Raw genomic sequence first — 26997 nt, forward strand, 5'->3', positions numbered from 1 at the left:
GGACGCGGACGCGGACATGGTTGTGGTGGTGTTAGTGGACCCTCTGGTGCTGGGAGAGGACGTGGCCGTTCTGCCACAGCCACACGTCCTAGTGTACCAACTACTTCAGGTCCCAGTAGCCGCCAGAATTTACAGGGATATTTGGTGGGGCCCAATGCCATTCTAAGGATGGTAAGGCCTGAGCAGGTACAGGCATTAGTCAATTGGGTGGCCGACAGTGCATCCAGCACGTTCACATTATCTCCCACCCAGTCTTCTGCAGAAAGCGCACAGATGGCGCATGAAAACCAAGCCCATCAGTCTGTCACATCACCCCCATGCATATCAGGGAAACTGTCTGAGCCTCAAGTTATGCAGCAGTCTCTTATGCTGTTTGAAGACTCTGCTGGCAGGGTTTCCCAAGGGCATCCACCTAGCCCTTCCCCAGGGGTGGAAGAGATAGAATGCACTAACGCACAACCACTTATGTTTCCTGATGATGAGGACATGGGAATACCACCTCAGCACGTCTCTGATGATGACGAAACACAAGTGCCAACTGCTGCGTCTTTCTGCAGTGTGCAGACTGAACAGGAGGTCAGGGATCAAGACTGGGTGGAAAACGATGCAGGGGACGATGAGGTCCTAGACCCCACATGGAAAGAAGGTCGTGCCACTGACTTTCACAGTTCAGAGGAAGAGGCAGTGGTGAGACCGAGCCAACAGCGTAGCAAAAGAGGGAGCAGTGGGCAAAATCAGAACACCCGCCGCCAAGAGACTCCGCCTGCTACTGACCGCCGCCATCTGGGACCGAGCACCCCAAAGGCAGCTTCAAGGAGTTCCCTGGCATGGCACTTCTTCAAACAATGTGCTGATGACAAGACCCGAGTGGTTTGCACGCTGTGCCATCAGAGCCTGAAGCAAGGCATTAACGTTCTGAACCTTAGCACAACCTGCATGACCAGGCACCTGCATGCAAAGCATGAACTGCAGTGGAGTAAACACCTTAAAAACAAGGAACTCACTCAGGCTCCCCCTGCTACCTCTTCTGCTGCTGCCGCCTCGGCCTCTTCTGCTGCTGCTGCTGCCGCCGCCTCGGCCTCTTCCTCCGCCTCTGGAGGAACATTGGCACTTGTCGCTTAGCAAACATGGGATGTACCACCAACACCACCACCTGCGTCACCAAGCATCTCAACCATGTCACACGGCAGCGTTCAGCTCTCCATCTCACAAACATTTGAGAGAAAGCGTAAATTCCCACCTAGCCACCCTCGATCCCTGGCCCTGAATGCCAGCATTTCTAAACTACTAACCTATAAAACGTTGTCATTTAGGCTGGTGGACACAGACAGCTTCAAACAGCTCATGTCGCTTGCTGTCCCACAGTATGTTGTTCCCAGCCGCCACTACTTCTCCAAGAGAGCCGTGCCTTCCCTGCACAAACAAGTGTCCGATAAAATCAAGTGTGCACTGCGCAACACCATCTGTGGCAAGGTCCACCTAACCACAGATACGTGGACCAGTAAGCACGGCCAGGGACCCTATATCTCCCTAACTGCACACTGGGTAAATGTAGTGGCGGCTGGGCCCCAGGCGGAGAGCTGTTTGGCGCACGTCCTTCCGCCGCCAAGGATCGCAGGGCAACATTCTTTGCCTCCTGTCTCCTCCTCCTCCTACTCAGCTTCCTCCTCCTCTTCTTCCACCTGCTCATCCAGTCAGCCACACACCTTCACCACCAACTTCAGCACAGCCCGGGGTAAACGTCAGCAGGCCATTCTGAAACTCATATGTTTGGGGGACAGGCCCCACACCGCACAGGAGTTGTGGGGGGGTATAGAACAACAGACCGACGAGTGGTTGCTGCCGGTGAGCCTCAAGCCTGGCCTGGTGGAGTGCGGAAATGGGAGAAATCTCGTTGCAGCTCTGGGACTAGCCGGTTTGACGCACATCCCTTGCCTGGCGCATGTGCTGAATTTGGTGGTGCAGAAGTTCATTCACAACTACCCCGACATGTCAGAGCTGCTGCATAAAGTGCGGGCCGTCTGTTCGCGCTTCCGGCGTTCACACCCTGCCGCTGCTCGCCTGTCTGCGCTACAGCGTAACTTCGGCCTTCCCTCTCACCGCCTCATATGCGACGTGCCCACCAGGTGGAACTCCACCTTGCACATGCTGGACAGACTGTGCGAGCAGCAGCAGGCAATAGTGGAGTTTCAGCTGCAGCACGCACGGGTCAGTCGCACTGCGGATCAGCCCCACTTCACCACCAAAGAGTGGGCCTCCATGCGAGACCTGTGTGCCCTGTTGCGCTGTTTCGAGTACTCCACCAACATGGCCAGTGGCGATGACGCCGTTATCAGCGTTACAATACCACTTCTATGTCTCCTTGAGAAAACACTTAGGGCGATGATAGAAGAGGAGGTGGCCCAGGAGGAAGAGGAGGAAGAGGGGTCATTTTTAGAACTTTCAGGCCAGTCTCTTCGAAGTGACTCAGAGGGAGGTTTTTTGCAACAGCAGAGGCCAGGTACAAATGTGGCCAGACAGGGCCCACTACTGGAGGACGAGGAGGACGAGGATGAGGAGGAGGTGGAGGAGGATGAGGATGAAGCAGGTTCACAGCGGGCTGGCACCCAACGCAGCTCGGGCCCATCACTGGTGCGTGGCTGGGGGGAAACATAGGACGATGACGATACGCCTCCCACAGAGGACAGCTTGTCCTTACCTCTGGGCAGCCTGGCACACATGAGCGACTACATGCTGCAGTGCCTGCGCAACGACAGCAGAGTTGCCCACATTTTAACGTGTGCGGACTACTGGGTTGCCACCCTGCTGGATCCCCGTTACAAAGACAATGTGCCCACCTTACTTCCTACACTGGAGCGTGATAGGAAGATGCGCGAGTACAAGCGCACGTTGGTAGACGCGCTACTGAGAGCATTCCCAAATGTCACAGGGGAACCAGTGGAAGCCCAAGGCGAAGGCAGAGGAGGAGCAAGAGGTCGCCAACGCAGCTGTGTCACGGACAGCTCCTCTGAGGGCAGGGTTAGCATGGCAGAGATGTGGAAAAGTTTTGTCACCACGCCACAGCTAACTGCACCACCACCTGATACGGAAAGCGTTAGCAGGAGGCAACATTTCACTAACATGGTGGAACAGTACCTGTGCACACCCCTCCACGTACTGACTGATGGTTCGGCCCCATTCTACTTCTGGGTCTCCAAATTGTCCACGTGGCCAGAGCTAGCCTTTTATGCCTTGGAGGTGCTGGCCTGCCCGGCGGTCAGCGTTTTGTCTGAACGTGTATTCAGCACGGCAGGGGGCGTCATTACAGACAAACGCAGCCGCCTGTCTACAGCCAATGTGGACAATCTGACGTTCATAAAAATGAACCAGGCATGGATCCCACAGGACCTGTCCATCCCTTGTGCAGATTAGACATTAACTACCTCCCCTTAACCATATATTATTGTACTCCAGGGCACTTCCTCATTCAATCCTATTTTTATTTTCATTTTACCATTATATTGCGGGGCAACCCAAAGTTGAATGAACCTCTCCTCTGTCTGGGTGCCGGGGCCTAAATGTGTGACAGTGGCCTGTTCCAGTGGTGGGTGACGTGAAGCCTGATTCTCTGCTATGACATGAAGCCAGATTCTCTGTTACGGGACCTCTCTCCTCTGCCTGGGTGCCTGGGCCTAAATGTGTGACAATGGACTGTTACAGTGGTGGGTGACGTGAAGACTGATTCTCTGCTATGGGACCTCTGTCCAATTGATATTGGTTAATTTTTATTTATTTTATTTTTATTTTAATTCATTTCCCTATCCACATTTGTTTGCAGGGGATTTACCTACATGTTGCTGCCTTTTGCAGCCCTCTAGCTCTTTCCTGGGCTGTTTTACAGCTGTTTTAGTGCCCAAAAGTTCGGGTCCCCATTGACTTCAATGGGGTTCGGGTTTGGGACGAAGTTCGGTTCGGGTTCGGATCCCGAACCCGAACATTTCCGGGAAGTTCGGCCGAACTTCTCGAACCCGAACATCCATGTGTTCGCTCAACTCTACACAGCACCCCTCCGTTTAATAGTAGCATCTGCCCCCCATGCTTGTAGCAGTGTAGTTGTGCCGTCATACATCATATGACCTGCGAACTGCTAAAACCTGTGATCAGTTGTTATGGCAACCTGGAGTAGGACCTGCGAGCTTCTATTGGCTAATAAGGGACATGTGACCGTGTAAATGGCAGTTCGGATTTAAGTGAAACACTTGCAGGCTTGTATTGGCTAATGCAGGTCATTTTTTGGGAATATCTCAGGAACGTTAAGTCCTAGAGATCTGAGACCCGTGTAAAACCTTCCTGGACACCTGATTTACCTGTGTGCCAAATTTGGTGAAGATCGGTCCAGTCGTTTGGTCGCGCATAAAGAAAGTACAGACAGACAGACAGAAACTAATATATTTCAATATATATATATATATATATATATATATATATATATATATATATATAAAATGAAAAAACGGACAGCACTCCAAGTAAAAGCTGGTGGTGTTTATTCACCCATGTGGATGGCAACGTTTCAGCTCATACAAGAGCCTTTGTCAACCCTTGACAAAGGCTCTTGTATGAGCTGAAACGTTGCCATCCACATGGGTGAATAAACACCACCAGATTTTACTTGGAGTGCTGTCCGTTTTTTCATCTTCTATTGACGGGGTAAGCTGCTACATCTCTGGACATAGCACCCTCCTTGTGTTATTCTTCCGGTGCCGCCATTATTTTCCTTTTTTTATATATATATATATATAAGATAGATCCTGAGTTCTGCTGGTGACTTCCCTAGCAGAATAGTGAGTGCAGCTCTGGGGTATAATACAGGATATAACTCAGGATCAGTACAGGATAAGTAATGTATGTACACAGTGACTGCACCAGCAGAATAGTGAGTGCAGCTCAGGAGTATAATACAGGATGTAACTCAGGATCAGTACAGGATAAGTAATGTATGTACACAGTGACTGCACCAGCAGAATAGTGAGTGCAGCTCTGGAGTATAATACAGGATGTAACTCATGATTAGTACAGGATAAGTAATGTATGTACACAGTGACTGCACCAGCAGAATAGTGAGTGCAGCTCGGAGTATAATACAGAATGTAACTCAGGATCAGTACAGGATAAGTAATGTAATGTATGTACACAGTGACTGCACCAGCAGAATAGTGAGTGCAGCTCTGGAGTATAATACAGGATGTAACTCAGGATCAGTACAGGATAAGTAATGTAATGTATGTACACAGTGACTGCACCAGCAGAATAGTGAGTGCAGCTCTGGAGTATAATACAGGATGTAACTCAGGATTAGTACAGGATAAGTAATGTAATGTATGTACACAGTGACTGCACCAGCAGAATAGTGAGTGCAGCTCTGGAGTATAATACAGGATGTAACTCAGGATCAGTACAGGATAAGTAATGTAATGTATGTACACAGTGACTGCACCAGCAGAATAGTGAGTGCAGCTCTGGAGTATAATACAGGATGTAACTCAGGATCAGTACAGGATAAGTAATGTATGTACAAAGTGACTGCACCAGCAGAATAGTGAGTGCAGCTCTGGAGTATAATACAGGATGTAACTCAGGATCAGTACAGGATAAGTAATGTATGTACACAGTGACTGCACCAGAAGAATAGTGAGTGCAGCTCTGGAGTATAATACAGGATGTAACTCAGGATCAGTACAGGATAAGTAATGTATGTACACAGTGACTGCACCAGCAGAATAGTGAGTGCAGCTCGGAGTATAATACAAAATGTAACTCAGGATCAGTACAGGATAAGTAATGTAATGTATGTACACAGTGACTGCACCAGCAGAATAGTGAGTGCAGCTCTGGAGTATAATACAGGATGTAACTCAGGATCAGTACAGGATAAGTAATGTAATGTATGTACACAGTGACTGCACCAGCAGAATAGTGAGTGCAGCTCTGGAGTATAATACAGGATGTAACTCAGGATCAGTACAGGATAAGTAATGTATATACACAGTGACTCCTCCAGAAGAATAGTGAGTGCCGCTCTGGAGTATAATACAAGATGTAATTCTGGATCAGTTCAGGATAAGTAATGTAATGTATTGTGGAGAACTGTACTCACAAGACCAATGTTCAAAGGCAGGGACACCAAACCGTTCATCAAAAGTCCTCTTTATTTAGGCTTTTCATATCAGTACAGCCAGTACATCGGATCGCAGCCGGGTCCAGCAGTCGTAGCACACTTTGACAGTGTTACCTCACACTGTCTGCCTTTCCTCCAGACTGAGACACACCTAAGATCCAGTAGTAGGATTAAATAGGATCCCTGGACTTGAGCATGCCTCAAGTCCCAGACTGGAACCTGGGGAACAGGCACCCACCCAACACATTGCCTGTTCCCAGTAAAAGCCCACCCTGGACTAGCTGAACCAGCTACACTATCTATATCTATATGGTGTCCCCCAATTACTTTAGTGGACACTTAAAATAGGGCTTTAACTCCACCAAGGCGGGACACCTTGGTGACACATTCCTGGTATAAGCAAGCCACTTTAGAATACCTCCTGCAACATTCTATGTGACACATATCTCCCCTCATAAATGACTCCTGTCACTGCCTCACAGTATGTACACAGTGACTGTACCAACAGAATAGTAAGTGCAGCTCTGGGGTATAATACAAGATGTAACTCAGGATCAGTACAGGATAAGTCATGTAGTGTATGTACACAGTGACTGCACCAGCAGAATAGTGAGTGCAGCTCTGGAGTATAATACAGGAAGTAACTCAGGATCAGTACAGGATAAGTAATGTAATGTATGTACACAGTGACTCCACCAGCAGAATAGTGAGTGCAGCTCTGGAGTATAATACATGATGTAGCTCAGGATCATTACAGGATAAGTAATGTATATACACAGTGACTGCACCAGCAGAATAGTGAGTGCAGCTCTGGAGTATAATACAGGTACTTTCACACATGCTTTAAAGTTTTCCAGTATTGAGTTCTGTCCTAGGGGCTCAATACCGAAATAAACGCATCAGTTTTATCCTAATGCATATTGAATGGAAAGCATTCCGTTCAGGATGCATCAGGATGTCTTCAGTTCAGTCCTTTTATGGTATTTGGCCAGAGAAAATATCGCAGCATGCTGCGGTATTTTCTCCAGCCAAAATTCAGGAACACTTGACGGAATTCCGGGTCCGCATTAATTTCTACTGAAATGTATTAGTTGCCGCATTGACGGATCCAGTCTACCGGTCTGCGCATGCGCAGACCTTTAAAAATGTGAAAATAATACATGCCGGATCCGTTTTTCCGGATGACATCGGAGAGACGGATCCAGTATTTCAATGCATTTGTCAAACGGATCCGGAAACAAATGTTTTACGTTTGCAAATGTTTTTCTGGATCCGGCAGGTAGTTCCAGCAACGGAACTGCCTGCTGGATTACTCAAACGCAATTGAGAAAGTACCCTAACTCAGGATCAGTACAGGATAATGAATGTACATACACGGTGACTGCACCAGCAAAATAGTGAGTTCAGCTGTGGAGAATAATACAGGATGTAACTCAGGATCAGTACAAAATAAGTCCTGTATGTACACAGTGACTCCTCCAGCAGAATAGTGAGTGCAGCTCTGGAGAATAATGCAGGATGTAATTTAGGATCAGTACAGGATAAGTAATGTATGTACACAGTGACTGCACCAGCAATTCCCTAAATCAGTGGTTTCTGCTGTATCAGGCCAACTTTAAATCTATCCATAAAAGGGTATATTAGATTGAAGGTGCGGATAGGGTCATTCTCAATAACTTCACACGCTACCATGCATTTCTAAGTCTAATTCTGTCCGTAAACGTATACCTGTCATCCAGCGCCTAAATAATAGGCCTAAAATTTATATTCAGCTAAATCTGTGTTTATTGCTGAGGCTGGTCAATTCATTTTGTGTCCTCCAAAGCACAGTTTTTGTTCTGGGTTGAAATACAATTCCCAACTTAGCAATTCCCTAAATCAGTGGTTTCTGCTGTATCAGGCCAACTTTAAATCTATCCATAAAAGGGTATATTAGATTGAAGGTGCGGATAGGGTCATCCTCAATAATTTCACACGCTACCGTGCATTTCCAAGTCTAATTCTGTCCGTAAAAGTATACCTGTCACCCAGCGCCTAAATAATAGGCCTAAAATTTATATTCAGCTAAATCTGTGTTTATTGCTGAGGCTGGTCAATTTATTTAGTGTCCGCCAAAGCACAGTTTTTGTTCTGGGTTGAAATACAATTCCCAACTTAGCAATTCCCTAAATCAGTGGTTTCTGCTGTATCAGGCCAACTTTAAATCTATCCATAAAAGGGTATATTAGATTGAAGGTGCGGATAGGGTCATCCTCAATAACTTCACACGCTACTGTGCATTTCCAAGTCTAATTCTGTCCGTAAACGTATACCTGTCATCCAGCGCCTAAATAATAGGCCTAAAATTTATATTCAGCTAAATCTGTGTTTATTGCTGAGGCTGGTCAATTCATTTAGTGTCCGCCAAAGCACAGTTTTTGTTCTGGGTTGAAATACAATTCCCAACTTAGCAATTCCCTAAATCAGTGGTTTCTGCTGTATCAGGCCTACTTTAAATCTATCCATAAAAGGGTATATTAGATTGAAGGTGCGGATAGGTAGGGTCATTCTCAATAACTTCACACGCTACCGTGCATTTCCAAGTCTAAATCTGTCCGTAAACGTATACCTGTCATCCAGGGCCTAAATACTAGGCCTACAATTTATATTCAGCTAAATCTGTCGTTACTGCTGTGCCTGTATTAGTGTAATACGGTACCTAAATAGATAGCCAGATAGTGTTAGGTGTCTGTAAAAAAAAGGCCTGAATTTGAATTCAATACATTAGGCCCAAAAATTTTTTTCTTATTATGGTGAACAGTAAAAATGAGGAAAACATCTAGTAAGGGACGCGGATGCGGACATGGTCGTGGTGGTGTTAGTGGACCCTCTGTTGCTGGGAGAGGACGTGGCCGTTCTGCCACAGCCACATGTCGTAGTGAACCAACTACCTGAGGTCCCAGTAGCCGCCAGAATTTACAGCGATATTTGGTGGGGCCCAATGCCATTCTAAGGATGGTAAGGCCTGAGCAGGTACAGGCATTAGTCAATTGGGTGGCCGACAGTGGATCCAGCACGTTCACATTATCTCCCACCCAGTCTTCTGCAGAAAGCGCACAGATGGCGCCTGAAAACCAAGCCCATCAGTCTGTCACATCACCCCCATGCATATCAGGGAAACTGTCTGAGCCTCAAGTTATGCAGCAGTCTCTTATGCTGTTTGAAGACTCTGCTGCCAGGGTTTCCCAAGGGCATCCACCTAGCCCTTCACCAGCGGTGGAAGACATAGAATGCACTGACGCACAACCACTTATGTTTCCTGATGATGAGGACATGGGAATACCACCTCAGCACGTCTCTGATGATGACGAAACACAGGTGCCAACTGCTGCGTCTTTCTGCAGTGTGCAGACTGAACAGGAGGTCAGGGAGGAAGACTGGGTGGAAGACGATGCAGGGGACGATGAGGTCCTAGACCCCACATGGAATGAAGGTCGTGCCACTGACTTTCACAGTTCGGAGGAAGAGGCAGTGGTGAGACCGAGCCAACAGCGTAGCAAAAGAGGGAGCAGTGGGCAAAAGCAGAACACCCGCCGCCAAGAGACTCCGCCTGCTACTGACCGCCGCCATCTGGGACCGAGCACCCCAAAGGCAGCTTCAAGGAGTTCCCTGGCATGGCACTTCTTCAAACAATGTGCTGACGACAAGACCCTAGTGGTTTGCACGCTGTGCCATCAGAGCCTGAAGCGAGGCATTAACATTCTGAACCTTAGCACAACCTGCATGACCAGGCACCTGCATGCAAAGCATGAACTGCAGTGGAGTAAACACCTTAAAAGCAAGGAAGTCACTCAGGCTCCCCCTGCTACCTCTTCTGCTGCTGCCGCCTCGGCATCTTCCTCCGCCTCTGGAGGAACGTTGGCACCTGCCGCCCAGCAAACATGGGATGTACCACCAACACCACCACCTGCGTCACCAAGCATCTCAACCATGTCACACGGCAGCGTTCAGCTCTCCATCTCACAAACATTTGAGAGAAAGCGTAAATTCCCACCTAGCCACCCTCGATCACTGGCCCTGAATGCCAGCATTTCTAAACTACTGGCCTATGAAATGCTGTCATTCAGGCTGGTGGACACAAACAGCTTCAAACAGCTCATGTCGCTTGCTGTCCCACAGTATGTTGTTCCCAGCCGCCACTACTTCTCCAAGAGAGCCATGCCTTCCCTGCACAACCAAGTATCCGATAAAATCAAGTGTGCACTGCGCAACGCCATCTGTGGCAAGGTCCACCTAACCACAGATACGTGGACCAGTAAGCACGGCCAGGGACGCTATATCTCCCTAACTGCACACTGGGTAAATGTAGTGGCGGCTGGGCCCCAGGCAAAGAGCTGTTTGGCGCACTTCCTTCCGCCGCCAAGGATCGCAGGGCAACATTCATTGCCTCCTGTTGCCTTCTCCTCCTACTCGGCTTCCTCCTCCTCTTCTTCCACCTGCTCATCCAGTCAGCCACACACCTTCACCACCAATTTCAGCACAGCCCGGGGTAAACGTCAGCAGGCCATTCTGAAACTGATATGTTTGGGGTACAGGCCCCACACCGCACAGGAGTTGTGGCGGGGTATAGAACAACAGACCGACGAGTGGTTGCTGCCGGTGAGCCTCAAGCCCGGCCTGGTGGTGTGCGATAATGGGCGAAATCTCGTTGCAGCTCTGGGACTAGCCGGTTTGACGCACATCCCTTGCCTGGCGCATGTGCTGAATTTGGTGGTGCAGAAGTTCCTTCACAACTACCCCGACATGTCAGAGCTGCTGCATAAAGTGCGGGCCGTCTGTGCGCGCTTCCGGCGTTCACATCCTGCCGCTGCTCGCCTGTCTGCGCTACAGCGTAACTTCGGCCTTCCCGCTCACCGCCTCATATGCGACGTGTCCACCAGGTGGAACTCCACCTTGCACATGCTGGACAGACTGTGCGAGCAGCAGCAGGCCATAGTGAAGTTTCAGCTGCAGCACGCACGGGTCAGTCGCACTGCGGAACAGCACCACTTCACCACCAATGACTGGGCCTCCATGCGAGACCTGTGTGCCCTGATGCGCTGTTTCGAGTACTCCACCAACATGGCCAGTGGCGATGACGCCGTTATCAGCGTTACAATACCACTTCTATCTCTCCTTGAGAAAACACTTAGGGCGATGATGGAAGAGGAGGTGGCCCAGGAGGAGGAGGAGGAGGAAGAGGGGTCATTTTTAGCACTTTCAGGCCAGTCTCTTAGAAGTGACTCAGAGGGAGGTTTTTTGCAACAGCAGAAGCCAGGTACAAATGTGGCCAGCCAGGGCCCACTACTGGAGGAAGAGGAGGACGAGGATGAGGAGGAGGTGGAGGAGGATAAGGGTAAAGCATGTTCACAGCGGGGTGGCACCCAACGCAGCTCGGGCCCATCACTGGTGCGTGGCTGGGGGGAAACACAGGACGATGACGATACGCCTCCCACAGAGGACAGCTTGTCCTTACCTCTGGGCAGCCTGGCACACATGAGCGACTACATGCTGCAGTGCCTGCGCAACGACAGCAGAGTTGCCCACATTTTAACGTGTGCGGACTACTGGGTTGCCACCCTGCTGGATCCACGGTACAAAGACAATGTGCCCACCTTACTTCCTGGAGCGTGATAGGAAGATGCGCGAGTACAAGCGCACATTGGTAGACGCGCTACTGAGAGCATTCCCAAATGTCACAGGGGAACAAGTGGAAGCCCAAGGCGAAGGCAGAGGAGGAGCAAGAGGTCGCCAATGCAGCTGTGTCACGGCCAGCTCCTCTGAGGGCAGAGTTAGCATGGCAGAGATGTGGAAAAGTTTTGTCACCACGCCACAGCTAACTGCACCACCACCTGATACGGAACGTGTTAGCAGGAGGCAACATTTCACTAACATGGTGGAACAGTACCTGTGCACACCCCTCCACGTACTGACTGATGGTTCGGCCCCATTCAACTTCTGGGTCTCCAAATTGTCCACGTGGCCAGAGCTAGCCTTTTATGCCTTGGAGGTGCTGGCCTGCCCGGCGGCCAGCGTTTTGTCTGAACGTGTATTCAGCACGGCAGGGGGCGTCATTACAGACAAACGCAGCCGCCTGTCTACAGCCAATGTGGACAAGCTGACGTTCATAAAAATGAACCAGGCATGGATCCCACAGGACCTGTTCATCCCTTGTGCAGATTAGATATTAACTACCTCCCCTTAACCATATATTATTCTACTCCAGGGCACTTCCTCATTCAATACTATTTTTATTTTCATTTTACCATTATATTGCGGGGCAACCCAAAGTTGAATGAACCTCTCCTCTGTCTGGGTGCCTAAAAATATCTGACAGTGGCCTGTTCCAGTGTTGGGTGATGTGAAGCCTGATTCTCTGCTATGACATGAAGCCTGAATCTCTGCTATGGGACCTCTCTTCTCTGTCTGGGTGCCGGGGCCTAAATATATGACAATGGACTGTTCCAGTTTTGGCTGACGTGAAGCCTGATTCTCTGCTATGACATGAAGACTGATTCTCTGCTGACATGAAGCCTGAATCTCTGTTATGGGACCTCTCTCCTCTGTCTGGGTGCCGGGTCCTAAATATATGACAATGGACTGTTCCAGTGGTGGGTGACGTGAAGCCTGATTCTCTGCTATGACATGAAGACTGATTCTCTGCTATGGGACCTCTCTCCAATTGATATTGGTTAATTTTTATTTATTTTATTTTTATTTTAATTCATTTCCCTATCCACATTTGTTTGCAGGGGATTTAACTACATTTTGCTGCCTTTTGCAGCCCTCTAGCCCTTTCCTGGGATGTTTTTCAGCCTTTTTAGTGCCGAAAACTTCGGGTCCCCATTGACTTCAATGGGGTTCGGGTTCAGGACGAAGTTCGGGTCGGGCTCGGATCCCGAACCCGAACATTTCCGGGAAGTTCGGCCGAACTTCTCGAACCCGAACATCCAGGTGTACGCTCAACTCTACTTGCTAAGTTTCGTGAAACTGGTTCAGTGTTGGATTTGCTAAAATGTGGACGCATGAAATCTGTCTGTAATGAAGAAACATCAGTGGCTGTCCTAGCTTCATTCAGCAAGAGTCCACAGCGTAGCACTCGCCGCATGTCACTGGAGAGTGGCATTAGTCGAGCATCCCTTCGGCGGATATTAGCTACTCACAAATGGCACCCTTACAAACTCCAGCTACTGCAGCATCTCAATGAGGATGACCCAGATCGGCTCACTGAATTTGCAGAATGGGCAAAACAAAAATTGGAACAGGACCCTCAGTTTGCGCAGAAGATTTTGTTCAGTGATGAGGCAAACTTTTATGTGAATGGTGAAGTTACCAAACAAAACCACCGCTATTGGTCTGACACTAACCCACATTGGATAGATCCCTCCAAGACTGCTGGAACAAAAAAATTGATGGTATGGTGTTGTATATGGGGTACAAAGATAGTGGGGCCATTCTTCATCAATGGAAACCTCAAGGCCACTGGATATGCAAAATTGCTACATGATAATGTGTTTCCCTCTTTATGCACTGCAGCTGGCACATTCCCTGAGTTTTTCCAGCAAGATGGTGCACCACCACATTATGGGTGTCAGGTCCGAGCATTCCTAGATGAACAGTTTCCTGGAAAGTGGATTGGTCATCGTGGGCCAGTTGAATGGCCCCCAAGGTCTCCCGATCTGACCCCCTTAGACTTTTATCTTTGGGGTCATCTGAAAGCAATTGTCTATGCTGTGAAGATACAAGATATGCAGCACCTGAAACTACGGATACTGGAAGCCTGTGCTAGCATTTCTCCTGCGGTGTTGCTATCAGTGTGTGAAGAGTGGGTGAAGAGGGTTGCATTGACAATCCAACACAATGGGCAGCACATTGAACACATTTTATAAGTGGTCAGAAACTTGTAAATAACTCATGAAAGAATAAAGTTACGTTAAAACCATGCACACCATTGTTTTTCTTGTGAAATTCCCAATAAGTTTGATGTGTCAAATCACCCTCTTCCTATTGAAAAAACAAAAGTTGGATTCAAAATGGCCAACTTCAAAATGGCCGCCATGGTCACCACCCATCTTGAAAAGTTTCCCCCCTCACGTATACTAATGTGCCACAAACAGGAAGTTAATATCACCAACCATTCCCATTTTATTAAGGTGTATCCATATAAATGGCCCATCCTGTATGTACACAGTGACTCCACCGGCAGAATAGTGAGTTCAGCTCTGGAGTATAATACAGGATATAACTCGGGATCAGTAATGTAATGTGTGTACACAGTGACTCCACCGGCAGAATAGTGTGTGCAGCTTTTAAAAGTGGTGAGAGAAGTGAAAACTCACAAATATGGGTGAGCGAACCCGAACATTTTCGTAAAAGTCCGGGTTCGGTGTTCGGCGCTTTCTTGGCGCTTTTTGAAAGGCTGCAAAGCAGCCAATCAACAAGCATCATACTACTTGCCCCAAGAGGCCATCACAGCCATGCCTACTATTGGCATGGCTGTGATTGGCCAGTGCAGCATGTGACCCAGCCTCTATATAAGCTTGGGTCACGTAGCGCTGCACGTCACTCGGCTGATACAAGTGTAGGGAGAGGTTGCAGCTGCGACGTTAGGGCGAGATTAGGCAGATTAACTCCTCCAAAAGACTTCATTCAGTGATCGATCTACAGCTGTGGATCATTGAACTGCTGATATTCAATTGCTCACTGTTTTTAGGCTCCCCAGAGCGTTTTTCAGTCACTTTTTTCTGGGGTGATCGGCGGCCATTTTGTGGCTTGTGGTGCGCCAGCACAAGCTACCAGCAAGTACATTTAACCATCAATAGTGTGGTTATTTTTTGCTATATCCTACATCAGGGTCAAGCTTTCATCAAGTGCATTTAACCATCAATAGTGTGGTTATTTTTTGGCCATATACTACATCAGGGGCAAGCTGAGCCTGTCACCCAGCGCCTAAAAAATAGGCCTCACATTTATATTCATCCAAATCTGTACTGTTTTAGCTGGTCAAGTTATTTTTAGTGATCGTCAAAGCACAGTTGTTGTTCTGGGTTGAAAAACAATTGGGACCTCTCTCCTCTGCCTGGGTGCCTGGGCCTAAATATGTGACAGTGGACTGTTCCAGTGGTGGGTGACGTGAAGCCTGATTCTCTGCTATGACATGCAGACTGATTCTCTGCTGACATGAAGCCTGAATCTCTGTTATGGGACCTCTCTCCTCTGTCTGGGTGCCTGGGCCTAAATATGTGACAGTGGCCTGTTCGAGTGGTGGGTGACGTGAAGCCTGATTCTCTGCTATGACATGAAGACTGATTCTCTGTTACGGGACCTCTCTCCTCTGCCTGGGTGCCTGGGCCTAAATATGTGACAGTGGCCTGTTCCAGTGGTGGGTGACGTGAAGCCTGATTCTCTGCTATGACATGAAGACTGATTCTCTGTTACGGGACCTCTCTCCTCTGCCTGGGTGCCTGGGCCTAAATATGTGACAGTGGCCTGTTCCAGTGGTGGGTGACGTGAAGCCTGATTCTCTGCTAAGACATGCAGACTGATTCTCTGCTGACATGAAGCCAGATTCTCTGTTACGGGACCTCTCTCCTCTGCCTGGGTGCCTGGGCCTAAATATGTGACAGTGGCCTGTTACAGTGGTGGGTGACGTGAAGCCAGATTCTCTGCTATGGCATGAAGAGACTGATTCTCTGCTGACGTGAAGCCAGATTCTCTGCTATGGGACCTCTGTCCAATTGATATTGGTTAATTTTTATTAATTTTATTTTTATTTTAATTCATTTCCATATCCACATTTGTTTGCTGTGGATTTACCTACATGTTGCATGTTGCATTACTTACATGTCAGCCTTTTGCAGCTCTCTAGCTCTTTCCTGGGCTGTTTTACAGCCTTTTTAGTGCCGAAAAGTTTGGGTCCCAATTGACTTCAATGGGGTTCGGGTTCGGGACGAAGTTCGGGTCGGGTTCGGATCCCGAACCCGAACATTTCCGGGAAGTTCGGCCGAACTTCTCGAACCCGAACATCCAGGTGTTCGCTCAACTCTACTCTACTCAAACTCTACTCTACTCAACTCTACTTTTTCATGACACAATTTGGGTGTGAAAGGTTTGATAAATGTCCCTCAGACACTTCACCAGCCGAATAGTAAGTGCAGCCATAGTGTCTGGTAAATTATATTCCTTATCTGAGGATCAGTACACGATATGTAAGATGGATATTTGCGAATGAGTGCTGACACAGCTTTTTCTCCAACTCCCATCCACTATAATAAAAAGTGACTACACGTATCCTCAGCATCCGTTGGGTGTTCTGTAAACATACGGGTACTGAATCGAATGTCAAAACTAGGATTTTCTTCATTAGCAGATCCCTTCGTTACCGTCTTCATATCCTGGCTAGAGATGGCCTTGCGGTTTGCCCGGCGGTCGTTTCGCGGCGAACTTTGCGTGTTCGCGATTCGCCGAACATGCGAACATATGGAGAAATTCGCGCCCGCCATATTCTTTTACATTATGAAGATTTTTGACCCATGACACGTCCATCAGGTGGTACATGACAGCCAATTGAGACCTTTCAGCACATGGACACACCCCCTACCTTATAAATAAACCTGATCTGGCCGCCATTTTACATTCAGTCTTTTGCCAGTGTAGGGAGAGGTTGCCGTGTGGAGCAGGGACAGGCTGTTAGGGACACCAAACGCTAGCTAATAGGGCCACAAAAGTCATTTTAAGGACTGGTATAGGTGTGCTATCGATATGTGTGATACACTGAGGGGTGTGATATACTTATAATATACTTTTATAATGAGTCAAAAACACATAGATCTATATAGTGATCCCCTGGAAGTCAGGGGCCTAGGGGCTAGGGGCTTACTAGGGCCATATAGGGTAAGGTTCCGGGCGGGATCGCTCTTATCAGGACAGGTGGTCTGTGGTTAGGCTATCAGGGCCAGAATAGCACCCCCTGTAGGGCAATATCAGTGATAGTTCTTTGCCCACCCTGTCCTTCAATACCACATCATCATCTAGCCCTGGGATAGATGGTTTTTGCTTTCCCTCTGGGATTTATGGATGTGCACTGGAACCCCCCGGATTGTGGTAGGACATATGGTTTCTGATTTGGTGCCACCGAGCACCTGATTTAGTGCCGCCGAGCACTTGTTATTGCCGACCACATCTATGCTTTTTGCTTAAAGGTTTCTGCACTTTGTTTTAACTGACGATCTATCCTCTGGATAGATCATCAGCATTTGATCGGCAGGGTCCGACACCCGGGACCCCCGCCGATCAGCTGTTTGAGAAGGCAGCGGCGCTTCAGCAGCGCTGCGGCCTTCTCGCTGTTTACCGCTGGCCCAGTGACGTCACGACTAGTATCAACTAGCGTGGGCGGGGCTAAGCTCTGTTCACTTGAATGGAGCTTAGCCCCGCCCACACTAGTTAATACTAGTCGTGATGTCACTGGGCCAGCGATAAACAGTGAGAAGGCCGCACCGCTGCTGGAGCGCCGCTGCCTTCTCAAACAGCTGATCGGCGGGGGTCTTGGGTGTCGGACCCACTCCGATGAGATGCTGATGATCTATCCAGAGGATAGATCATCAGTTAAAACAAAGTGCAGAACCCCTTTAACTTTAATAATTAAATTTATTTTCATTTTAAGGGATATCTTTTCCATTCACATGTCCGCAAAATGGGTCCGCATCCGTTCCGCAATTTTGCGGAACGGGTGCAGACCCATTCATGTTCAATGGGGCCGGAATGTGCTGTCCGCATCCACATTTGCGGATCCACACTTCTGCATCTGTGCTTCCGTTTCCGCAAAAAAATAGAACATGTCCTATTCTTGTCCGCAATTGCAGACAAGATTAGGCATTTTCTATCATAGTGCCGGCGATGTGCGGTCCACAAATTGCAGAATGCACATTGCCGGTGTCCGTGTTTTGCGGATCCGCAAAACACTTACGGACGTGTGAATGGACCCTCATAGTAAAATTATTAAAGGTTACGTTTTATCTTCATGTATATTCTAATGGATTTCCTTCCTTGTACAATGTTATAATATACACTCACCTAAAGAATTATTAGGAACACCTGTTCTATTTCTCATTAATGCAATTATCTAGTCAACCAATCACATGGCAGTTGCTTCAATGCATTTAGGGGGGTGGTCCTGGTCAAGAAAATCTCCTTAACTCCAAACTGAATGTCAGAATGGGAAAGAAAGGTGATTTAAGCAATTTTGGGCGTGGCATGGTTGTTGGTGCCAGACGGGCCGATCTGAGTATTTCACAATCTGCTCAGTTACTGGGATTTTCACGCACAACCATTTCTAGGGTTTACAAAGAATGGTGTGAAAAGGGAAAAACATCCAGTATGCGGCAGTCCTGTGGGCAAAAATGCTTTGTGGATGCTAGAGGTCAGAGGTGAATGGGCCAACTGATTCAAGCTGATAGAAGAGCAACGTTGACTGAAATAACCACTGGTTACAACCGAGGTATGCAGCAAAGCATTTGTGAAGCCACAACACGCACAACCTTGAGGCGGATGGGCTACAACAGCAGAAGACCTGACCGGGTACCACTCACCTCCACTACAAATAGGAAAAAGAGGCTACAATTTGCACGAGCTCACCAAAATTGGACTGTTGAAGACTGGAAAAATGTTGCCTGGTCTGATGAGTCTCGATTTCTGTTGAAACATTCAAATGGTAGAGTCCGAATTTGGCGTAAACAGAATGAGAACATGTATCCATCATGCCTTGTTACCACTGTGCAGGCTGGTGGTGGTGGTGTAATGGTGTGTGGGATGTTTTCTGGGCACACTTTAGGCCCCCTAGTGCCAATTGGGCATCGTTTAAATGCCACGGGCTACCTGAGCATTGTTTCTGACCATGTCCATCCCGTCATGACCACCATGTACCCATCCTCTGATGGCTACTTCCAGCAGGATAATGCACCATGTCACAAAGCTCGAATGATTTCAAATTGGTTTCTTGAACATGACAATGAGTTCACTGTACTAAAATGGCCCCCACAGTCACCAGATCTCAACCCAATAGAGCATCTTTGGGATGTGGTGGAACGGGAGCTTCGTGCCCTGGATGTGCATCCCTCAAATCTCCATCAACTGCAAGATGCTATCCTATCAATATGGGCCAACATTTCTAAAGAATGCTATCAGCACCTTGTTGAATCAATGCCACGTAGAATTAAGGTAGTTCTGAAGGCAAAAGGGGGTCCAACACCGTATTAGTATGGTGTTCCTAATAATTCTTTAGGTGAGTGTACTTTCTATGTTAGAGTATATTATAGTGCATTTGTATTGTGCGGCAGTTGTGTGCAGTTCTGCTGCGATACTGCAGTTATATAGAGGGACAAGCGTTATTGGGGCAAATAATTTCTACTGGTGTGATATACCAGTCGCCCCCCAAAAAAACTGATTGAAGCAGGGTGTTATATACCAATATACTTTCTTTATAGTGCATTTGGGTACTGTATAGTGCATTTGCGCATGCGCGTATGCGAAAATTATATTGCCGATATTTTGCATTGAAAAAAATTATAAATGGAGATCGCAAATTGGAATAATACATCTGGTGTCACTGTCCATGTTGTGGGACTATTTGTGCACTTCTAGTAATAATTTCTTGGCTGCAAATTTGAGCTGAAGGTTTTTCAGGTTCGCCGGCCATTAAAATGAATGGGACCCGCCGCGAACTTGCGGTTCGCGAACATTTTATCGCGTTCGCATTCCCACTGGCACCCAGCACAGGGAGCACATGTCCATCTAGTCTCTTATTGCCAATACATAAGCCATAAGTATGTTTTTTGGGAAATCATCTTTAACCCATTCCGTCCTGCCTAGTGCAATAAGCAGTGCTATGAACAATCCCCCTATACCCCGTGTCCTCGGGGTCGTTGGTTTCTCACCTTGAATTCTCCTATGTGGTGCGTCCTCTTATAATCCCCTTTCTTTAGTGTCCAGCTTCCACGGCTATATACAATATGCTGTTCTCTGACCTCTGGTCTGATCTCTACTAAGTCTATGCAGGAACTGGGGAGTTGCCAGTGAACTAAAATGCAGAAGGAAATTGAGAGAATTAGGAAATTTTGTTTATTTCTTCATGTTTATTTTCATCCCATCCTCACAAGATTTATGTTAATGTCCTTCTACTATAGAAAGACAGGAAGGCAGGGAAAAGACAGCAGTGAGTTATTACATGAGGATTATTGCAATGAAATGGGATTAGTGAACCAGTTCGTAACGAACCGGGTTCATTGCAAACTTTCCAAATTTTTCTTTAGCACATCCAAACTTGAAGCTTTTCAGGTTTTACGAATCCAGTACAACGGCGTGTAGCTCTATTTTACTGCACATGTCAGTTGGAATAAAGCAGTAGGGAGGCAGAAGAAGGGTACTCACATGACCCTGAGAGGAAGTGTGGGGGGGGGGGGGCTTGCCCTCATTGGATCCCAGGCTGACAGACAGCCTGGATGAGCCAATCCATGCTACAGCAGGCAGGGAGGTGCCCTAGCAGAATGAGCAGAACGCCATTCTGTGCCAGGCTATGAATGAGGGTGGATGGGTCTTACAGTGGTGTCTGCCACAAAAACTATCTTAGGGAGTCAGGGACATCAGAAATCAACCAAGCTTGTAATCTGCTGACAGAGACAGTGAAGGGAAAGGATAGAATTATAAAGAAGAGGAAGAATTATGGGGGTCATTTACTATGCTAAAATACGCCTAAATTAGACGTATTTCAAGAGCAGATGGTGGCGCAACGGTTAGTTGTGGCGCTATCTGCAACTGCGCCCTGCTCACACCAGCTCTAAAATTATGGGCGTTGATGGGGAACTCTAAATCTAAGACAGCTCGGAAACTGTCTCACATTTAGAATGAAGCTGGATGCACCGAAATTATGGAGACAGGCAGGGAAAGCTGTAAGCCAGGGAGTGAGAAGAAAGGAGCTGAGACTGGCTTTGACTCCTAGCACAAGTGCAGCTGCTGAAAACCGCAAAAGCCTCTACCTTTAAGAACATCCTTTAATATTTTTTCACAGCATCCCTTTTTTGGGGGTGGGTTGAGGGGTGGAATAAGGGAAAACTGTACAACATGCCTTCTACCATCAATCTAGCATAGCATATAGAATACCAGTTTGAAAAACCTTATAAGGCTACTTTCACATCTGCATTTTTGCTGGATCTGTCATGGGTTTAGCAAAAACTTACCTGGTACTGTATATAGTACAACTGTCTGCATCGGTTCAGAACAGTTCCAGTTGTATTACAGTATATCCCAAATGAATTAAATTGGATGAACTAAATCCATTGTAAGTCAATAGGCGCTGGATCAGTTTTTTGTCATGTCCGAAAAAACAGATCCGTCACCATTGACTTACATTGTGTTTCTTGACGGATCCGTCTTGATCAGTATCTCATGACGCACTCAAAAACTCTGCTTACAGCGGTTTTGTGAGCGTCATGGGAACACAACACAACAGAATAGAATGCATTCTGGTGCACTCCATTCAGTTCAGTTTTGTCCCCACTGACAATGAATGGGGACAAAACGTAATCATTTTCCTCCGCTTTTGACATCCTATTACGGATTTCAATAGCGGAAATGGAAAGCACATTTTTAAAAGTAGACTAATTCAGTGATTGATAGTGTAATATTAGGGCTAAATCCATATATATTTTTTGGGGATGGTTATTGAATTCAATTAAACCAGCATATAGGTGATCGGTAAACAATAGACAGGGTAGTATACCACATTATCTGTGAGTAAAAATGTGATATTAAGAGTCAGGTTTGGCCCATAATCACCCATTTCCGTTTATTCTATATTGACACACGGTTGTAATTTTATTTTTTTGTGACTTGTTTAATTTAATTAAAGTAGCATATAGCTGATTAGTACACAAATACACAGGGTAGTGCAACAATTTGCCTCTGAGTGATAATGTGAAATTAAGCGTCAGGCCTCAATTATCTGTTTTCGTTTATTGTATCTACACACTGTTGTAATTATTTTTATTTTTTTATTGTTCAATTTAAATAAACCAGCATAAACAAATATCTCACAAAAGTGAGTACACCCATCACATTTTTGTAAATATTTGATTATCTCTTTTCAATGAACAACACTGAAGATCTGACACTTTGATACAATGTAAAGTAGTCAGTGTACCGCTTGTGTAACAATGTAAATTTGATGTGCTCTCAAAATCACTCAACACACCGCCATTAATGTCTAAACTGCTGGCAACAAAAGTGAGTAGGTGATCACTACAACAAAACACAGGGTGAATGATAACGTGATATTATGTGTCAGGCCTCAATCATCCATATTGTATCTTCATATGATTGTAATTAATTTTTTTTGTAATTTTTTTGCAATTAAACCATAGGTGATCAGTACACCAATACACAGGGTAGTGCACCAAATGTGTACCTGTGAGTGATAATGAATTTAGGCCTATATTTCTGTCTCCAGATATTTCCAATCAAATTTATTTATTATATTCAAACCAGCATATACGTGATTACTACATCAATACATAGGGTAGCCAACAATATTATCTGAGAGGCCCAAATATGCCAGGGCTACTGGAGGGTTCAAAATGAAAGACCCAGAGCCAGAATGTGGATAGTAGCAGCACCAGCTATGTGGCCAGAAGTAGTAGAAGTAGGCAGCAGTTGTCCCTGCTGGCTTCAAGAAGGCGTAACATTATCATTAAGGATAAAGAGGATGAAATTGTGGATTGGATGGCTTTCTCCTCTGTTCAGTCACAGCAGTACATAGAGTTGACTTCAGAGTCTGACAGCATGCCGTGGAGCCAGGGGTCACACCATTTGTCCTGCTTCTTTCACCTTGCAGCCATAGAGAAGCCTCTCAGTCTTCAAGAAGAGGGCGGTTTGAAGATGTGTTGGTCACTTTGGATATGAGATCATTCTTTCAGCCATCCCATCGACAGCCACCCCCTGGATCCAGCCTGAGGGAACGCCTTGACCGCCAGGTGTCCAACTACATCGGGTGGACGCTCTGAGAAGCGAGGAACCCTTGGACTACTGGGTGTGCAGGCTTGACCTGTTGCCATAGCTGAAAAAATTTGCCATGGAACTCTTGGCTTGCCCCTCGTCGAGTGTCCTGTCATAAAGGACGTTCAGCGCAGCAGGGGGGATCGTGACCGATAAGCGCACTCGCCTAGCTCTAAAAATAAATGAGGCATGGATCTCGGAGGAATTCAACACCTGTGATGACCACGTTTAATTGAATTTCCTCATGCCAGCCCACAAATATCTGCCACCACCCAGAACAAAGAATGGTCCCTGTCTTATGTAAATACAGCTGCACAAAAGGCCTTTTTTGTCCAGTGAATGCCTAATGTTTGGGGCCTGTACTCCACTGGCCTGCAGTAAAATTGTTATCCAATGACCGTCTAATATACCCTCAGACACATAATCATTTGAGCTTTTCTGTACGGTGAATGCCTAATTGTTGGGACCTCGGAGAAATTCAACTTCTGTGACGACCCTGTATTATCGAATTTCACCTATTATCATTTGGGGCTTATTCAAGAGCGTGGAATATTCGCCATATATTCACGAATTCGAGTATTCGCAATTATTTTCTTGATTGCTAAAATCTGCAATGTAATATTCGCATATTGCGCATGAGCAAAACAGACATGACCTAGTTTTGCTACATTTTTCAAACTGCCTGAAGTATCCTGAGACTGGAAAAAATCGTTGCCAGCAACTTTCACGAATGTGAGTAAGAACTCCTGATCACTATAAGTAATTTTACAATACAGCAATGTTTTTGATTGCACTTCGCATGCATTGCAGAACAATAGCTTTTTATGCAAATAGAGTGTTTTAATATATTCGTGATTGTGAATAATGTGCATATTTTTGCACAATACATACAAGCAGTGATGAGCGGCAGGGTCAATATTCGAATTTGCGATATTTCGCAAATATTTGGGCGAATATTCGTCATATATTCGCGAATTCGAGAATTTGTAATCTCCAGTCATTATTTTCTTGATTGCAAAAAACGGCAATAGGAAAATTCACGATAAAATGCGCGATACGAAAATTTGCTATCAACACTACTCCTATAGGCAACTTTCCTATTGGTTGCTAGGGATGTTGCTAAGTGCCGATATTCGCAATAAATTTTGCGATAAATTTGCGAAAAATTTGTGATTAGAATATTCGTGAATACGAATATATAGAACTATATTCTAAATATTCCCGAATTCTCGAAGTGGCGATATTCGCGATTAAAATTCGCGATTCGAACATTCGCGCTCAACACTACATACAAGTTCACATTTTATCAAGTCTGAGTCGATATTACTGATTAGTGCAAGTATTGTTGTGACATCACAGCGCATTGTCTGTAGCATGTATGTATGGACAGCAGAGAAACATCTCTCACATGCACTTTGCACATCCATTTTCCTGCCACACACTATATGCCACACACACTCACACACACAGTCTATAGACTCCACACACATACAATTGCAATACAATCCGATCTTATAACGGTAACATTAAATCTAATATTTCCCCTTCAAAGACTTAAATCCTTTTTGCTGTGTTGTTCATGACATTATTTTCAATACTTGTAGTAAAAAATTTGGGATTATATGCTTGCATCTTTATACTGCAGCTCATGTTGGAGCGGGGATACGATAGGACCCGGGTCCAAGGAGGAAAAGCAGAGGATTGTGAGGGAGGTACGCTAAGCGCTACGGAGGAAGTGTAAGGGTAGGCACACAACGCTGGCCATAATAAAGCAATGGTCGGATCTAAAGAGAAGGCACTCTGAGTGGATCACTGAGATCCGTGACTGCAAATGCCCAGGTACAATGCTTACATTTCTTTTGTATCTCTCGCCCACACTTTGTAATGTTTATATACAGTTATGCAAATAAGTATTTCATCCCTTTACAAATGATTACTTACTACCTGGTGTGAAACATAGCAAATCAGCCGGTTACATCATACATCTCTACCTCGCTGTGAGTGTATATATATATATATATATTTATAAACACAGCAAAGTATGATGTAACCGGCTGATTTTGTACGTTTCACACACACATAAATATATATATATATATATATGTATATGTGTATATATACATAAACTGCAATAATTATTCTGTATTCCAGTAAAAGGCCCCGTCCTTCATTACATTAGATACATCCCTCACTTAATTAGCATTTGTTATGGGTTGTTTGTCTAAAGTCTGAACATTGTGTGATTACAGGTGTTCCCGTTCCCTTGGTCCGCTGCAGGTCTTCAACCGAGGATCTGGAGGTTGTGGTGGTCTCCAGGAGAAGGAGGAGGGAGAGCAGGGCGGACCCTCCCAGCATGCGGATGCGCCACCCCCACCTGATGTGGGCGAAATGGTGGAGGTGGAGGCGGAAGAGGCCGGACCCTCCCAGCAGCCAGATTCCCCCACCCCCAGTTCCTGATGAGGAGGAGGAGGATGTCTGCAGCCCTCGCCAGGAGGGTAAATATGTGCACACAGCAATATAATTCTGTATCCATAATATGTACAGAAACATTAAAAGGGCCAAGAATGAGGGGACAACACACATTACAGTAATAGAAAACAACACTGGACACCAACTCTGTAATCTACATAAAAACAATTAACTAACCAACTAAATAACATTATACTATACTGAACTATCACTAAATAACCAACTAAATAACATTATACTCTACTGAACTATCACTAACTAACCATCTAAATAACATTATACTCTACTGAACTATCACTAACTAACCATCTAAATAACATTATACTCTACTGAACTATCACTAACTAATCAACTAAATAAGATTATACTCTACTGAACTATCACTAACTAACCAACTATATGATCATCATAAATATCATTAACTAACGAATTGAGATATAAATCAGCAGTGCTTTAACAAATACTCCACACAATGCTCTAATTGCCTCTCAATCTGAATTGCAAATAATTTTCATATTTTTTTTATACTAACAGTACTCGTTTAATTAAAATAAAAAATTAGATAGCTGCAGCAGGAGGACAAGAAAGCCAAGCATGAGAACAGGGAGCAGCAGCAGAAGACACAGGAGCAGCAGTGGAATCTTGATAGGAATGTGCAGCAGTTGGAAGAGCTGCACCATAATGGAATGCAGGAGTTGTTGGACCTGCATGACCAACTCAAACAGTTCCATTAGAGCTATATTTGTTGCTCCAACTTATTAATAAATAGTTTTTTCAGTTCTAATGTGTGCTTTCGTTTTTTTATATTTTTATGTTTTTGTGTAATTTTAACCGATAAGGTTGCAGTAAGGCCCCTTTAGTCCAGGGGCAAACTCATCAGGATCAGGACAGACAGCAGAAGCAGCAGGTAATTGGTGTAGTATAAGGCCTACACATAGCAGGATCAGGACAGATAGTAGCAGCTAAATGGTAATGGTAGAGTATAAGGCCTACAAATAACTCAGCAGGATCAGGACAGACAGCAGCAGGTACATGGTAACAGTGTAGTAGTAGCAGTTACATGGTAACGGTCGATTATAGTAGCAGCAGCAGCATTTACATGGTAACGGTCGATTATAAGGCCTACTTATAGCTTGCAAATATTAATAGTAAGGACGCTTAAAATGGAGCAAAATAATAAATATTTTATTAGTGCTACTATTGGAAAGGGGTGAAACCTAAATGGTATTACTAAGACTAAACCGTCTATCCAATTTGATGTATCCTCATATATAAATAATGACACTACCTAACATGGTATATAGGAGGTC

At 45.9% G+C, this 26997-nt stretch overlaps 1 protein-coding gene across 2 annotated transcripts in view; it reads right to left on the reverse strand.

Moving 5' to 3' along the window:
* The window catches only part of LOC120991856 (sialic acid-binding Ig-like lectin 12), a 999480-nt gene extending 979265 nt beyond the window's left edge, over nt 1-20215 (reverse strand). For both annotated transcript variants that reach the window (XM_040420617.1, XM_040420621.1), the window contains exon 1: nt 20107-20215. The gene's annotated coding sequence lies outside the window, so the exon portion shown is untranslated. The remainder of the gene's footprint in view (nt 1-20106) is intronic.
* Between the last annotated feature and the right edge of the window lie 6782 nt (nt 20216-26997).

Source organism: Bufo bufo, chromosome 1 (genome assembly GCF_905171765.1).
Source record: "Bufo bufo chromosome 1, aBufBuf1.1, whole genome shotgun sequence".
Classification (NCBI taxonomy): Eukaryota; Metazoa; Chordata; class Amphibia; order Anura; family Bufonidae; genus Bufo; species Bufo bufo.